Raw genomic sequence first — 16,412 nt, 5'->3', positions numbered from 1 at the left:
GAAATCAAGCACCAACTGGATATGGGAAATTGTTGATATGATGTATATTTATGCAGGAGAGTGGAAGGTCATCTTCAATTTAGATGCCCTTCTACATCTTGTCATGCTTTTCTATAAGTATTTGGTAATTTGTGCGGTAAATTCTCTATTTTCAGAGAAATTGTCACTTAAATATTCAATAAAATATTCAATAACAAAGTACTCTATGGTTCTATGCAAGGTAACACTCCTTTTCTAATGTCAAATTGTTTGCTCACACTTATTTTTTGTAACAACATTTCTAATTTGATGGTCAGATGATAGTACAAAGGTAAGATCTCAAAACTTTTCTCCTACCCTCTCATTTCACTTATCTAGGCAAAGTTTCCTACAAATTTATTCCATGCAAAGAGTGACAAAAGCAACTTCCCCAATTTATCTTTCTTTCCCTTGCAGGATTTGCCCCTGCCTGGGTCCTCTCAAGTGTATTTCTGTTCCAGATTTTCTAAAATTTTGATTCAATACCTGGCAATCTACTTTTCCAAATTATTTCCAAGCCTTTTAGTCTTGTTTCCAGCCAAAGCTGTGTTCCCTGAGCTGTTAATTGCCTCTGATGTTGTCATTCATATTTGTCCTTAGATTTGTACTTTCCCTGGATTTCTTGACCCTCTTCTCAATAGATTGTCCTCTGACTCTTTCAATGTATAAAGAGAATTATTCTCTTCATCTTTCCTCTTGACACTACATTTTACAAAATTATAAGCAAGAGCTAGACCCAAAGACGTGCAAGAATAAACTTAGTATGTTCACAGGACGTAGAGATGCAAGTGGGTTCATTTTCTCTAAAAGATAGAAGTATTTTTAAAACGTTATTTAAAATGTGTGGAAAACTGAAGAACTACAGTAAAAGACTTTCCTCGATTGTAATAAAGGGTACAACTGCCTGGGGAATGTTAGAGGCATATACATGGTAAATTACATCCACATTGTTTTAAATTGGTTTTAAAATTAGTCTGTAACCACAGAGTACTCCCACTGTGCCATGTGTTGTATAGCTAATCGGAAGAGGAATATTTTAGAATGACTAAGCAGAACATTGGAAAAAAAAAAATTAAATAGTTCATTAAAAAGAAAAGAAGGCAATGGTTGGCTTCTCAGAGAAGATTCCTAGATGGTCAACATCCTGCAGAGGGTTTTGCTAAGCTATAATGATTGCTGGTGCCAAATGAGTCTGGCAGTGCTCTGTTTCTCTCTTGTTCTGTCAGCCTCACCTCAGTGGCCTTGGTAGTCCCCACCTCAAAATCACTGTTCCATTGCAGTCCTTTGTAGCAGGTGAGGGATGAGCCACAGGAATGAAGCAAATGCAGTGATGGGGCTTTGAGCAGTAAAGGAAAAACTAACAAGGGGTCCAATCCTGCTACCCCCTTCCTGCTTTCTTCAGCTGCTTCTCAAAGCTTATTGTTCTTGTCTCCTTCCTGCTGTTTGATCCCAGGAAATATTTTCTGCAAACATTTAGTTCCCTCTTTCTCTCATCTGATGAAAATACCTACATGTTTTCCTCAAGCTCACCTCTGTCCCCACCTCTGGCACCTACATTCAGGCAGCCATCAGGAAAGCTCCATAGGAATAGAAGAGTCCCTGCCTGCGGTCCTCACCCTGGCAGTCAGGGTCCCATAGTCTTTGACTAGAGAAGCTTCTGGACAGCATCTCAGTCTCACAGATTCTCTTCCTTTAGCACTTCTGAAAAAGATTTCTGTACTGGATTTTATATCCAGCTCATTCAGCCCCTCATCTCTCTCAGCTACAGCAACATCCCTCACTCTGGCCTTGAAAAATAGTGTTCTGTTCCACTTGTAGCTGTGGTGGATAGTACTGAAAAGATCAGTTTCTTTCATTATCCTTTTCTGGCATCTCTAATTTTCCTGTGCTGCATCAAAATAACTGCTTTTGCCTTCCAGGAGTTTAGAGTCCAACCCCATCATAGCTGTTACCACTCATTCACTGTCATGATGCTGGCTCTTGCCTTTGATCAACCTATTACAGCAGCCTCCACTTCCTGCTTGTTAAATTTTTAAACAGCCACTTGTGTATGTACTCCTGAGCTGCCTGTCATGCTTGGAGGAGCTTCTCCATCCAGAAACTTAAACTAAACAGACACTTTCCCTCCTACAGTTTCTAAACTGTGAGTTCAAAGCCTTGAATGTTGTTGTCCCTTGCCTACTATCCACAGCACAAGGAGCTAGATCCCTGAAAAGCCTGAACCCACAGTGGTGGGTGTTTATCACACAAACCCTGGAGGGATGGCAGCATGCTCCTAGGGCACATGGCACTGGGTCCTTCCCTTTGGCATCCCCTCATGCAGAAAGCAAAATGATGCTGTGGGAATTTAAGAGGAGCACAGGAAGAAGTTAATTGTCTTCTGCTGCAGCCACCAGTTTAAAGCAGGTGTTCTGGCTCAGTGTGTAAAGGAGACTCTTCAGCAGACCTCTGTGGAGTAATGCAAGCCATGCTTTTCTTTCTTTCACCAAAAAACCCAGATGTGTTTCCTCTTTCACCTTCTACTGTACCACTACGAATTGACTTTTTCATCAGAGGTGCTGAAAAAAAACCTGAGCATGGTCTAATGCCAATAACCATTCTATCTATCTGATAGATAGGGCAGAGGCAACTCCTCACACTACCTTTAAGAGCAACTGAAACAGGAGATTGGCTTGCCAAAGACATTTTTTCCTTAAAAATTTCCTATTTACTATTTAAAAATTTTCATAGATAAACACTTCTGGCAGAAAAAGCCTTCTGACCAGCACACTGTTTCAATTTTCAGTATTTATCCATTATTTATTAAAATAAAATATGAAATATTTATTGAAGTAAATACCAAATTTGAAGGAAAATGCATGTATGGTTCTGTTTGTTAAGTTCAAAGAAGAATTGTCTTCAGCCAGTAATAAACTTGCTCCAGGCATGAACTGTGCAAAACTCCAGTTAAAGTTTGCAGAGCTGCCAAGGAGAATTACATTTTCAAAATGGTGTAAGAAAGCTTCATTATTTGAAAAGGAATAACGTCCTCATTAAATCCACCATAAAATATATTGAGAGCTGAGGAGCTGTTGGAGGAATGTTTTTTTTTTTAATAATTAGGAGTTATAGATATGTGTGGAAGCATTAGAGAGAAAAACAGTGTGGGATGAAGAAGAGGAAATCCTTTCAGAGCAGCAGAAACATGGAACATTGAGGGTGGTGCACAGCCTCTAGAAAACCTAGAAAAGGAAGTAAAGCTGTCATCAGTGGTACAGAAAAGATAAAAGAACCCAATAAATATTTCTGTTTCTGGAAAGAACCAGCATGATCTAAGCACATCTGACAGTGGGAAGGGCTGCTTCTTGGTCAGTAAACTGGGAGATCATTAAATGACAACTGTCAGAACTAAAGGGTTTTTGAATTTACAGGGCCAAATAACATGCACCCAAGTATTTAAAGGGCTTGTTTGGAAACTCTCTGAACCATTATGCTGATTTTAAAGAAACCAGAGAACAGTGAAGAAGTTCCAGAGTCCTAAAGCAAACTCAATGCACAGATATTCTATGAGAGTAAATGCATTGCCATAAATCGAGTTGGTGACCTGCTATTAATCTCAAACCAAACCTTGGACTTAGAACTCAACCAGTAAAGATAAGAATGATAAATATATATATATATATATATATAATTTTGGGCCATATTACAGGCTGTTTAACTAGGGGAGAATGTAAATATGAAGGAGAAACCATCATCATTTGTCTGTTTTGTTCTGTCTGAGTTTTCCCTTCACCAGTGCTATTCAGCCATTTCACATGCTTAGAAAAGAAATCTTGCTCTCATAGGTCCCACAAATGTTCTCCTCTGGGCTAAACCTGCCTTCAAAACTGTCACTGACTTCACCCTGAAGGGGTGACACGAAGCGTGGGTCACTTGGATGCAGATCCTGGGTCAAGATTACGCCTGCCCTCAGGAGTTACAGTCCCAACATACTCCAGAGCTTCTCATGCTTCACCTCAAAGCACTCAAATAATGTGTGGGCTCCAGTAACAAGATGTGATTTTTCAAACTGCAAACAGCAGGCTGAGTGTGTGCAGGAAAGACTCAGGCATACCTGCTGCTGGCAAAAAGCCTTGTCCCAGTCCAGAGTTGGACACTGGAACACTGAGTCCCTTCAGGAATGTCCTGGAGGGTTTTCTGGCTCTGCTTCAGTTTTCTAGAGCACAGCACCCAATTAGGCCATATGATAATTGGGTGCTAAAGTTCTGTAAAATGCCTTTACTACAAATTAGATTTTTATGATATACCTACTCAGTACTCTGCATTTGATTCATGATATGCTAATAGCAATAAGAATTTCTACTTTTATTCTTAGAGCTGAGGTCTGGACACAGCAGCCTAAGAAGATGAGCTGAAGCTTAAGTCCAGAAAAGAAAGAGAATAGCAAGTCTTGAAATCTATATATAAAGCAAATAAAGAGGCTTTTTTTTTTTTTTTTTGCTTTGTCTTGACATTGTCAGTGCATCATCTATAAAGAAAACATAACTTTTTATGTCAGTAAAGCCTACAGCATGTGTCAGTAATGGATCAAATATGAAAAGTAATTTTTAATAAGTGTGAATCAAAGAGGGATTAGAAAAGCTCAGGGGATTTGGAGATGAGACTTGAGTTCAGGGAATTCCACAGCTCAGGGGCATAACAGGTGAATGCTCTGCTACTCGTGGATGAGAGACCTGGCACGGGGGCTGATGAATTTGAGATTTATTATTAGAAAGTAAGGACTGAGGGTATGTATCAATGGAGACCAATTTTGATACGTACGAAAGGGATGATTCAGACAGGTAATGAAAAACTCTGAACAAAATTTTGAAGTCAGTTCATTGACTGATAGGAAGCAGGTATAAATCTGCCACAGCTGAGGTAATGCAATTGGATTTATTGCCATAAGCAAGCATATGGGATGCAGCATACTGAACAACGGGGTCATTTGTGAATATTGTTCCTTATAGTGTGTGCCTATTACTGTAATCTAAAAGCCATAAAAATGGGGTTTGGAACGGGGCAAGCAGCACAGGGAGCAGGAGTAATGCCTCCCTTACAGCTGCAGAGTGGAAACTGCTTCTGAGAAAAGCCTTTAAGAAGTCAACAGCAAGTGAACTGAGGAACCAAAGAAGGATACAACTCTGAAAGTTTTGGAGGATTCATTAGATGTACACAACTGCCACCAGATGGGAAAACAGAATATGACAAACAGTATGTAATGAAAGACAGACGGGAAGGGGGAGGATGAATGTGGGGATTTGATTTCAGAAAGCAGTGTCTTATGTGTCCCTCACAGGGAGTATCTTCTACCTCCTTTATGTGTGGAAATGTGCACACCTTTTTCCCCCTTCCCTCCATCCCCCTCTCTCCCTTGCTTTTTCCTTCAGTCATTGGCAGCCTACAGTTTGAAGAGAAGCTTAGAGAGAAATCCATACGTTTTTCTTTTTTTGTCATAAATTATAAGCTGAGTAATCTTGAGAAAGAAAATTTTCTCACAGTAGGGGCCTGTGAAGAATTTGTATATGGATCCTCCACAAAAGATTTTTGTACTCTGTAGTAGGTAAGAACCAGGTCACTGAGGTCAATATTGAAACTGTGTATTGTTTAGAAATAATGTTGAGAGCTATTACTCTTTGATCAATCACTCAGAAAACATCTATCTAAAGCTCTAATTTACAATATAAGTTCTTATGTTTTCTTGCCATTATTGTTGGCTTAATTTTTTTTGTGTTTTCCACAACTAAGAGAAATAGGCATTAAATGGTGATTTTTCTGTCTATGGAGGGAATTCAACACTGGAGAGTTACAGTTGCCTGCTATTATTGCTGCCTCCTTTTTGAAACCCTTTCTGTGACAGATTTGTGATCAAGGTGTTCAGCATTTCAAAGTAATGCAATATTTATTTCTGTGACTAACTCATCTATATAGTATAGAGAATCTAATATTCTTTATCCGTGATGCCTCAGAACATTCCAATATTTTATTATCAGCTCATCAAGGATTTTTTAGTATTACAGCTGGGTGAACATGGTATTTATTGAAACGGTAATCTAGTTTTGCAATGTTGTCTCTGCTTGTTCTGGAGCAGCTTGTGAGTGCAGTTGGACTGGTGAATCCCTGCCCTGGAGACACAACACTGAGCTGTACATGGCTGCAGTTCTGCCCTGGCATCCTAGAGATATGGTTTGGAATCTCTTGGTATCTGTGGCCTAAACTAGAGCTAACAAGGAAGGAAGGTGCTGAACAGATGATTTATTTTGTCACAGAAAGGATAATTCCTAGGATGACTTTCTTAGTTTGTATACATTGGCATGCTCTGGTTAATAAGTTAACCAAAGTCAGCATGTTCTTTTTTAACTCTTATGCAAGGTAAGTAATAATGTCCCCTATAAATGTTCTGGCTGACATTTAATTTCCATTACCATGCCGTTTTGCTGCCCTCTAATGACCCACTCAAGATAGAAAAAACATTGATATCTTTGCCAGTCATTTTGGATTTCCTGATGGCATTATAAGTCTTTAGCAGAAAGGTTTTCATATCCCAAAGGTAAAAAAAATTATTTCAGAAGATCACTGAATCTTTCTGCTTATAGGGAAAAGAGAGAACATTGCTAAATAGCAGGTAAGACAGCCTCTAAGCTCTCTGAATAGCACTTGAGGGCTTTTTTGGCTTTCAGTATTAAAAAAAAATATAAGGAGGTATATAAACACATTAAGTTGCTTAAATCCTACTGATAACAGAGGAAGTCAGAAGTCTACGCATCTTTGAGAAAATATATTTCATAATCAATTTAGTACTTCCACAACATCAGGAAAACCAAACAGCCTATAGCAATTTTTTGATTTCTTCAGTCATTTTTGCTGACATACACATGACAAGAACAATCAATTAATTCTCTGTTACTAATTGCTAAGATGTTGGTTTTAATTTAATCTCCATTTTTTTTTTCAATTTCCTAATTTTGCCAAATAGATATAGTTATTTATATAGTTATATGATTTATCTCTCCAAAGACATTATTGTGCTGCTCAACCACTGCTCAATAAAGGGGTTTTTCCTGAAAATTGGGTAACTTGAATTAATTGTACCTCTTGTCACTCTATGTGTGTGACTTATCTTGGCTGAAGCTTGGGATCCTTCCAGGAAAGCTTTGAGGAACTTTGACCCACTTTGGGGAGATATGGAGCTCGTTAGGCTGTTGCTATTAAAGGTCCCAATTTTGACTCCTGATTATTTGTAGAATTCCAACAGGTGGTGTGAATAAGCAACTTTTCTTCTTTCTGGAAAGCGTAAAGTGAAAGAGCCAACAAATATAGAAGAAACCTGCAGACTGGTGAATGTCTGGGAGAAGATGAGCAAAAATTCATTTCCTGCCATCTTGGTTGGTGTGAGGACATGGGAACATGGAATTAAGTCAATAGATACCTGGTTAAAACAAAAAGAGCAAGAGCATTTTTGTAATCTGCAAACACAGAACAACAGAATGGCCCGAGTTGGAAGGGACCTTAATGATCATCTCATTGCAATCCCTCTGCCATGGGCAGGGACAACTTTCACCAGACCAGGATGCTCAGAGCTTCATCCAGCCTGGCCTTGAACACTTCCAGAGACAGAGCATGCACAACTTCTCTGAGCAATCTGTGTCAGTGCCTCACCACCCTTCCAGTAAAGAATTTTTTTCTAATATCTAATTTAAGCATACTCTCTTTTAGTTTAAATTCCTCCCCTCTTGTCTTGTTACTACTTTGTAAAAAGTCCCTCTCTATCTTTCTTATTTTCTCCCTTCAGGGGTTATAGGGCTCCAATTAGGTCACCCCTAAGCCCCCTCTTTTCCTGGCTGAACAATCCCAATTCCATACCAACATTTTGGACAGGTATCATTTTTCAATTTCTTCAGTTTTGTATTCTATGGATACCTGCCTCTGGCCTATGACAGCACATTCAAGGATAAGGACTTTGATTAGGTTTGATGGAGTATGAACCTATTATGATGCTTTACTTGTAATTTGTGGGTCACAAGTGCTCCCCAGACATGTTGCGCCTGTGACTTGTGCCAACATTTCTATTCCTTCAGTCACAAGGCAGCACAGAGCTGATGGTTGCTGCATCTCATCAGAGGAGAGCAGCATGCAGAAACAGGAAACATCACTCCAGAACACCAGTGTGATGCAGAGAAAAAAATCCAACATCCCAGCCCATGGTGGGTGTTGGGGTCAGTGATGCAAGACATATGCCTTTATCTGTGATGGCTCACTCAGACAGACAAGAGAGCACTGAATTTCACAAAACACCATGGAGACCACTGCTAAAGTTGAGAAACTGAAAATGTGAGTGTGAGTTAGAGAGTTTTCTTAAGTCACTGGATAGAAAAGTTAGTTGAAAGTTTAAGCTAGTTTAGAAAATAAGCAGCAAGATGGAGGACTTAACGCATGTCTCTTTTCCTTCTTCTTCCTTTTTCATGTTCTTCCTCTAGAAGTTTTTGGGTAGTAGTAAGTGATTGGATAGAGAATGCTGCAGTGCAGTACACAGGTATTGGGTCACTGGGTCACTAAGAAAAATAATTTACTTGGCATTTGTTAATTGGATAAATAGACAAATAGAAGACCTTGAAGAAGTTCTTTGTTAGCCATTTTGCACCTCTTTATCTTAGTGCATGTGTCTCCTTGTACTCTGTATATATGTAATATAGATAAGAGAAGAATAAACAACCAAGTCTGAACAGGAATAAAAACTGCTTCTCTCTCATCAATCTTGGTCCAAGGGGTAAAAGAACCCAGAGTCACATCCTGACTAGGGGGAGCACCTTGAACACACCTTGCTATCATCTAGGTTGCACTTTTTTCCCCCCTCCTCTTTCCTTTCTCTTGTTTCCCTTCTCTCCCCCAGGCGAGTAGAGCTCAGCAGCTGGTGCTCCTCTCTAAGCCTGTGAGGAGCTGTGCCTACCTGTGCACGCAGGATTCCGAGCTCTGGGCTGCACAGGCTGCTCCAGCCCTGCCTCCTGCAGCCACCTGGGCCCCGCCGCTGCAAACACGGCGCCATCAATCATTCATTAGTTATGCCATGGATTCATAGTTCGTGCGGCTTAGCAGTGAAGGTCAAATGCAAAAATTTGTTAAAGTGGCCCCAGTGAAAGGGCGCGATCAATTGTTGTCACATTTTAATTAGCATTCTTGTAGATGGCTCTTTCCTTACTTTTTTTTTCTCAGCCCCTCATCCCCAGCACTCAGACTAGAACATCTGCTTAACAGTGTTAGTTATGACCTTCAAAAGGAAGTGAGAGTACATATTTATGGTTTTTTTTCTTTCTTTTTGTGATATATTTTATTACAGAAATTATTGAATTATTGTAATAAACATTTGAACCTTTTAGGAGATCCTTTTAATATCATGAACCTTACAGCTCTTAGGGTGATAACAGGCAGCAGTTTTCAGAAAAAGTCAACCAAAAAGTTACTTTTCTGACAAACACTTAAAAAGACTGAGTAGAGGAAAGCATTGATTTAGAATCTTTTCTTTTAAAGTCATAAATGTTAAGAAGTAGAATTCACTGTAAATATGTACAGAACAACAGTTATGGAAGAAATGGAAGCTACCATCTACATTTCTGTCCTGGAATTCCTAACTTGAGACAATAAATTGCTTTACCCACAGTCTTACCATCAGTGGACTAATACCGCCCAGATTTTTGTCTGACCTCACAGCAATGTTTAAACAGCACAGTTTAGGCAGTATTGAACTGTACCCTTGCATGTATATATATATATATATATAAAATGTTAGCTCACTGGTAAAGATACCTGTCCCACCTGACTGATTCATTCCTTGAATGGTTATTTCTTCAAATAAATGAAATATCATGAAATATCAGAGGGCCACCTGCAAGCAGAAATATAGCTGTGCATTGCACCCCTTCCTTTTGTTGCCTGACCTGAAGGATGTTTAGCATTGGCTACATCTTTCCAATTAGCATAGACTAGGAAGGATTTTCTCAAAGAAGACATTGCTTGTGTGATGACAAAAAGCTGGCCACCTATCTAAGTGAGGCACTATTATAATTAAAGTGGAAAAGCAAATCAATTTTATGAAACATTGAGGGTTTGAAGCCTATTTCATTTTGCAATAAAATGAATGTGAGACAAGGTTTTCACAGAGGAAGAAAGACTTCAAACAGGCTACTACTGAGTATTTAAAGCGTGGAGTGAGGATGGCTGAACTAGATTCTATGCTTTGCCTCTCTTGGAACAGAGAGGTTTTATTAATTTTTGCCCATTCTTATTCAAGCAATTGTTATTTCGGATCTAAGAGACTCTTTCTACAACCTGTCCTTTCCTAGCCCTCCATTCAAGACTTCTGTGTGTAAGAATTCATACTAGCAAGTGTTTAATTGAGATTTATGCCTTTTCACAAAACATTTAGCTTCAGCCAAATTGAATTTTTCCTAGCAGGGGAAAAAAAAATAGGGAAAAAAATAATGGATTGTAATTATATTCTGTGCCTAGCCATAAGGGAATATACAAGATCCCAATGGTAAACCACAGAGTGTGAATTACAACTCTTTTTACTTTCTTGCATAGAATAATAGTAAACCTCATCTATTTTAGAAATACATGGTACTTGTCCAGACACCAGAAGTGGTCTATGTCTCTATATATAGCAGTCACAAAAAAAATGATCAATATTGAATGTTCAATGGAAGCAGATTGCATGCATAGCATAATTAGGTTTGGGTGACCAGCCCTTGGAAAAAAACTGTTTCCAATAAACAGCAAATTGATTTGCTCATTCTCACCTTCTCTGTATTACATATGCCACTTGTGTATTGCAACTCACATTTTCTTGTGCCAGGGTAAGTTTTGTCCATGAAATCTCCCAAGGTGAGATTTCAGTGAAGAAATAAGTCAGGCCAGTGCAGACCCCTTTAAAAAATATCCAACACTGAAACTTTGACATTATAGTTGGTTGACACAGTTAACAATTTATTCAAGAAGTTTGTGATTCCTGGTGGGTTTGATGATATTAAATTTCTTTTCCCATCTCTCAATCCCTCACTCCTTTCTGGTCTGAAGTCTTTTTTTTGCCTCTCTAGATGTGGATCCCACCATAGTTATTTCAGTTGTACATGAGGTAATATTATCAGGATTTTTCAGAACTGAAAAGGGGGGGTCATTCATGAATGAATCAGGTTAACTAAACTGTAAGGAAGGCTCTGCAGACTGGAATTGCTCAGCTGGCTCACTGGTGGAAAACAAACCTGCTAAAGCAACACGTTTCCTGCCAGATAACTGTGCTGACCTGCCTCCCTGGAGAAAATCCTGTTTCCACACACGAGGAGCAGCAGGAGGAGGGAGGCAGCGTGGGACTGCCTGACCTTCAGTGGATGCTGCTGGGCACACGGGAGATGTGTCTCAGGGAAGCGAGCAGGAGAGAAAAGCCAGCTGGGACTGCAGCTCTGAGCCTCGTGTCAAGATATCACAGGCAGCCTGTGAGCTCACCCTGCCCTGCAGCATCCAAGCTACCTCAGGGGGTTTAGCTCTCTCCTGGTTGTTGCTTGCAGCATCTCCTCTCCCATCTTCTCTGTGTCATACCTTAAATTCTGAATGTTCATTTCTTTTTCCATCTTCTTTTCTGGAAGAAACTGAGAGTAACTTCTCTTTTCTGTGCAGAAGTCGGGAGTAAAGTGAAAAGGTTTGCTCTTTCCTGCCATTTCAGCTTTAGCTGTTCTGAATAGCAAACACATACTCGCTTGTGCCTGCAAAAATTACCTCAGGTGTAGCAGCTATCACACGACAAGTGGTGTCTCTCAGGGCTCCACACTGGGACCAGTGTTATTTAAAATCTTCATTAATGGCACAGATGGAGGGATGGAGAGCACCCTCAGCAAGTTTGCTATTGACACTCCTGAAGGACGGGATGTCATCCAGAGGGACAGGGTCAAGCTCAGCAAGCTGCCCATGGGAGTCTCATGAGGTTTAACAAGACCCAGCTCCAAGGGGCTGCACCTAGGCCAGGACAACCCTTGGTACCAGTCCAGGCTGGGCATGAACAGCCCCAGAGCAGCCCTGGGAGAAGGACTTGGGGGTGCTGGTGATGAGAGGCTGGACATGCCCCGGCCGTGTGCGCTGGGAGCCCAGGAACCCCCCGTGTGCTGGGCTGCATCCAAAGCCCCGTGGGCAGCAGGGCAGGGAGGGGATTCTGCCCCTCTGCCCCTCTCTGCTCAGACCCCACCTGCAGGGCTGCATCCAGCCCTGGGCTCCCAGCACAGGAAGGACAGGGAGCTGCTGGAGCTGGGCCAGAGGAGACACCAAGGTGATCAGAGGGATGGAACACTTCTCCTATGAAAGACCAAGAGAACTGAATTTTTTTCAGTCTGAAACAGAAAAGGCTTCATGGTGACCTAATTGTGGCCTTTCAGTGCCTGAAGGGACCCCACAAAAAAGATGGAGAGAGATAATTCACAGAAACCTGTAGCAGCAGGACAAGGGGGAATGGCTTCAACTAAGAGTAGGTTTAGACTAGATATTAGGAAAAATTTCTTTAATGTGAGGGAGGTGAGACACTGGCACAGGTTTCCCAGAGAAGCTGTGGGTGTCCCATCCCTGGAAGTGTTCAAAGCCAGGCTGGATGGGGTTCTGAGCAACCTGGTCTAGGGGAAATTGTCTTTGCTCAAAGCAGAAACAAGATGATCATTAAGGTCCCTTTTAACAGAAACTGTTCCATGATTCTATGATTCTCCCTCCATTACTTTTACAGGCTTGTGAAATGAATGTATTTAATCTTGAGTTTAAAGATACGCTTAAAATCGCATGAATTAACACAAGTTTTAAATCCATAATTAAGTTGTAGCCCACGGTCTGTTCTCACCCTCACCAAGGTGTCAACTCCAACATACGTGGCTGTTATGCACGATCTTTTTTCTATCAAAGCATTTACTTGAGGAATTACAGTTATCATATTAACTTATGTTATCAGTGTGAGCTGTAATCCACAAAGGTTTTTCATATTTAAGGATATAAGTACAACCTGTGAATGTGGATTTCTCTTAAGCAGTTCTCATAAAGGAATTTTTAGTTTTGTTCACTGTGAGTATGATTCATATTTTGTTTCTCTTCAGGTAGTTTCAGTTCTTTGACTGCAGACTTCTGCAAAATGTTTTCATTTCAAATATAATGACTCCATCCAAGCATAGAGTACTGCTCCAGGTTTATTTCCTTGTCAAGATTTTGAGAAACCATTGATGCTGTTTTATATCAACTCATTCCAGTACCACTTCACAGGTTTCTCTCTTTAGACTTCATCTCTGTTTTCCTTTTCCTGTTCCAAAATCCCTCATGTTTAATAGCCAGGGCCATTATTTTATGTCCATTTGTTTTAATTCTATTCTTTGATGCTGCTTTCTTTAATTAATTAATTAATTCTTTTATAATCTTATTAATATTAGTTAAGATATCAAAGCACTCTCTTTCTCAGATCTTGATTTCTAATACCATTACAGTTTGAACTCAGTTTATGTTTTTATAAACTCTCTAATTCAAGAGGACTTTGACTGGATTTCAGATTTGTTGAAAAATTTTTAGCAAGTTTCCTACGCAAGTTTCTTCCTCTTCTGGAGTTCTCAGATGAAGTTCTTCACTTTCCAAAATACTTCTTTTAGAGAGCTATGTTTTCAAATTTTTGTGGGCTAAACTGGTAATTGGTTTTCACTTCTTTGATCCATCAATAGACTGCCAAACAACTTTTGATTATCTGAAAGGTTATGTTAGGAGAAAAGAGGTTTTTTCAGTGTATCTCTACATGATTTCATAAGTAGGCGAAGTTCCTACATGAATTTCTTCCAGTTGTCTGCTGCACTTTCTGGATTCCACAGGTCCATATTCCCTTCACTCCTCATCTTTCTCTTTTTTTTCCTGTTTTTAGATTGTTTCTTCTGCTCTTCTCTTGTTCCAGATGTGCCCTGGCAGGGCCTGTGGGGACAGGGGGTCACCAGTGCCTGGTATTACAGTAAGATAGATAACTGTGATGAGGGTTCAAACCAGCAGGCAGACCTGCCTAGATCTCTTTATACTTCTTTTCTTTCTTTTTTATCCCACTTTTCTCCCAACCTGTGTGTCCTTGTCTTTCCAAGCTGGACTTTAGCCAGCTTTTAATTGAAGGAAACCTTACACAGCTCCCTCTGGGAGATCAAGTAGGTTTCCTCATCCTGTTCTCCCAATATTTTCTAAATTTCAACATCATTCTTCTTGCCCCTGCATTTGCTCCCTTCTTTCAGCCCTTGCAAGGGGCTCAGTGGTTTCTTTCCACCAGGAAGACCACATGGATCAGTTGGGATTTCTGCCTCAAAATGACAATACATACAAATTTAGAATGGGCAAAACAAAGAGACAATTACTGCAATACTTAACACCCAGATGACAGAAAAGTTGTGAAAGATGCAGCAGCTTGTCTCTGCCACGCTGCTAAAATCCGTCAGTGAGAGCAGCAGCCTTCTCAAAACAACCTTCCCAATCTCCTAAGGCCAATTATCTGTACAGTTGAGTTAACCATGATATACTGGCACTTTTCATAGGAGTTGAAAATACAGATTTGTTCGGCAACTGTGTAGTTTGATTGCCGGGAGAAAGAAAAACCTTTCCTGTCTATTTCCTTTCTCATTTTCTGGTATTGGAAAAGTGGTAGCAGTGCCCTTCAAAAACAAAAAAAAACCTAAAAAGATAATCTAAACTTATTTTCTTTCAGTTTGAACCCCTTGTTCTATCACTACATGCCCTTGTAAAAAGTATGTTTCCCCAAATTCATTGAGTCCTTACTGCTTCCTTGTGTCTTTTGAAAATGGGATGAGACTTCTATGACCCTTTGGTATTTTAAGAATCTTACTCAGGTGTGTTTGCTTGTTTGTTGTTTATATTACAGCAATTCTTTTCCTGCATTCTTTCCCATTTTGGATTTGTTTCAGTTGGTTTCATTGTTGATTTTGGGGTGTTTTTTGTTTGTTTTAGCTTTGTTTTAACTAACATTTTATTGATTGTTGAAACAAAGAAGACAAGGAAAGAACTCTACAACCAGGAATTTGTGACTATTATTAAATATTAACACTGATGATAATTTACAGGGGTTTTATTTTACAGGCCTTGTGTTTTTCTTCAGTGCAGTGCTAGCAGGATAGAAGTTCTGAAAAGGTGAAAAAATGGCAAGTAGTATAAAATAAAGTTGGCACTGGGAGAAAATTTCTCTTGTGCTCTGTGAGTAACTGCTGCATTTTGTGACACAGCATGTGCTGCAGAAATATTTTGTTTTGTCAGGTACAGGTGCTTTTTAACAGCTGTATTCTGATGATGTTTTGATAAATACTTTAATTATATTAATTCAATGAAGACTTCTGAAAAAAAAAATGCAAACAAATAACAAAAATTATTTGGATTTGCTGTGCACAGACTGATTTGTACCCTTAAATGTGGTGATTTAAGCCCCAGGGGGTTCCTGCTGCAAAACTGATTAAATTGAACAGAGATAAGACACTTGTAAATAGTCAATAGGAACTGCTCCTGCAGAGACAGGAAAGGTCATGGAGAACAGTCTGTTGCATGTGAGATACTTAGAGGTGTTTTAATGGAGTTTAAATGAGCCAGTTGCAATGAATCCTGCATGTGCCAGAGAGGTCATGCCAAAACCATGTGCCAGCTGCATTATTGGAGCCAAGAATTGCAGCAGTTCAGGGGTTTTTGCCTGCCCTTAAGGAAGGTGTCATTGCAAGGAACTTTGATCCTCTCTTCCACGCAAGCACTAATTTGTGCCAAGGTCCCAAAAATAAATTGGTTTTTTTTAACACAGGCTCTGCATTTTAATGTCTGTGTCACTGGTTTCAGGTGCACTGTCTTAATCTGAGCAATAGTCTGGGCAAATTCTCAAAATATCTCGGGGACAAGTTAGGCAGTTAACAATGGATTTTAAAATTTCAGGAGGATATGGGATGGGAAAGGAAGGTGCCTTGATTTTCCAAAATGAGAGTATGAATCATTTTGCACTTGTCAGAATTCATGCAATCAGGTGAGAGCTGACCAACCTGTGAAAACCTGGTTCTCACTGCTGCTCCCCACCACTGCCTCCAGGCTGAATAGCTGGTTATAGTGTGATTCTACAAACCAGTTCAGGTAAATATAAATCATTTGATGTAGACTGGTGAGGCTGTTCTCTGTTCAATAAAAATCCAAGTCAAAATAAGATAGCTCACTCAAAGGGATAAATTTACAAAGTGGAGCTGATAATTGGTGTGGTTTTTAGCATTTATTTCCCATTTTTCTTACATATTTCTTCCTTTCTTTAAAATTATTGCTCTTTCTGGAAGATGTTAAAATTTATTTTGTCACTTATTGGTTGT

Source organism: Poecile atricapillus, chromosome 1 (assembly GCF_030490865.1).
Source record: "Poecile atricapillus isolate bPoeAtr1 chromosome 1, bPoeAtr1.hap1, whole genome shotgun sequence".
NCBI classification, from domain to species: Eukaryota; Metazoa; Chordata; class Aves; order Passeriformes; family Paridae; genus Poecile; species Poecile atricapillus.
Note: the sequence above shows the minus strand (reverse complement) of the source record.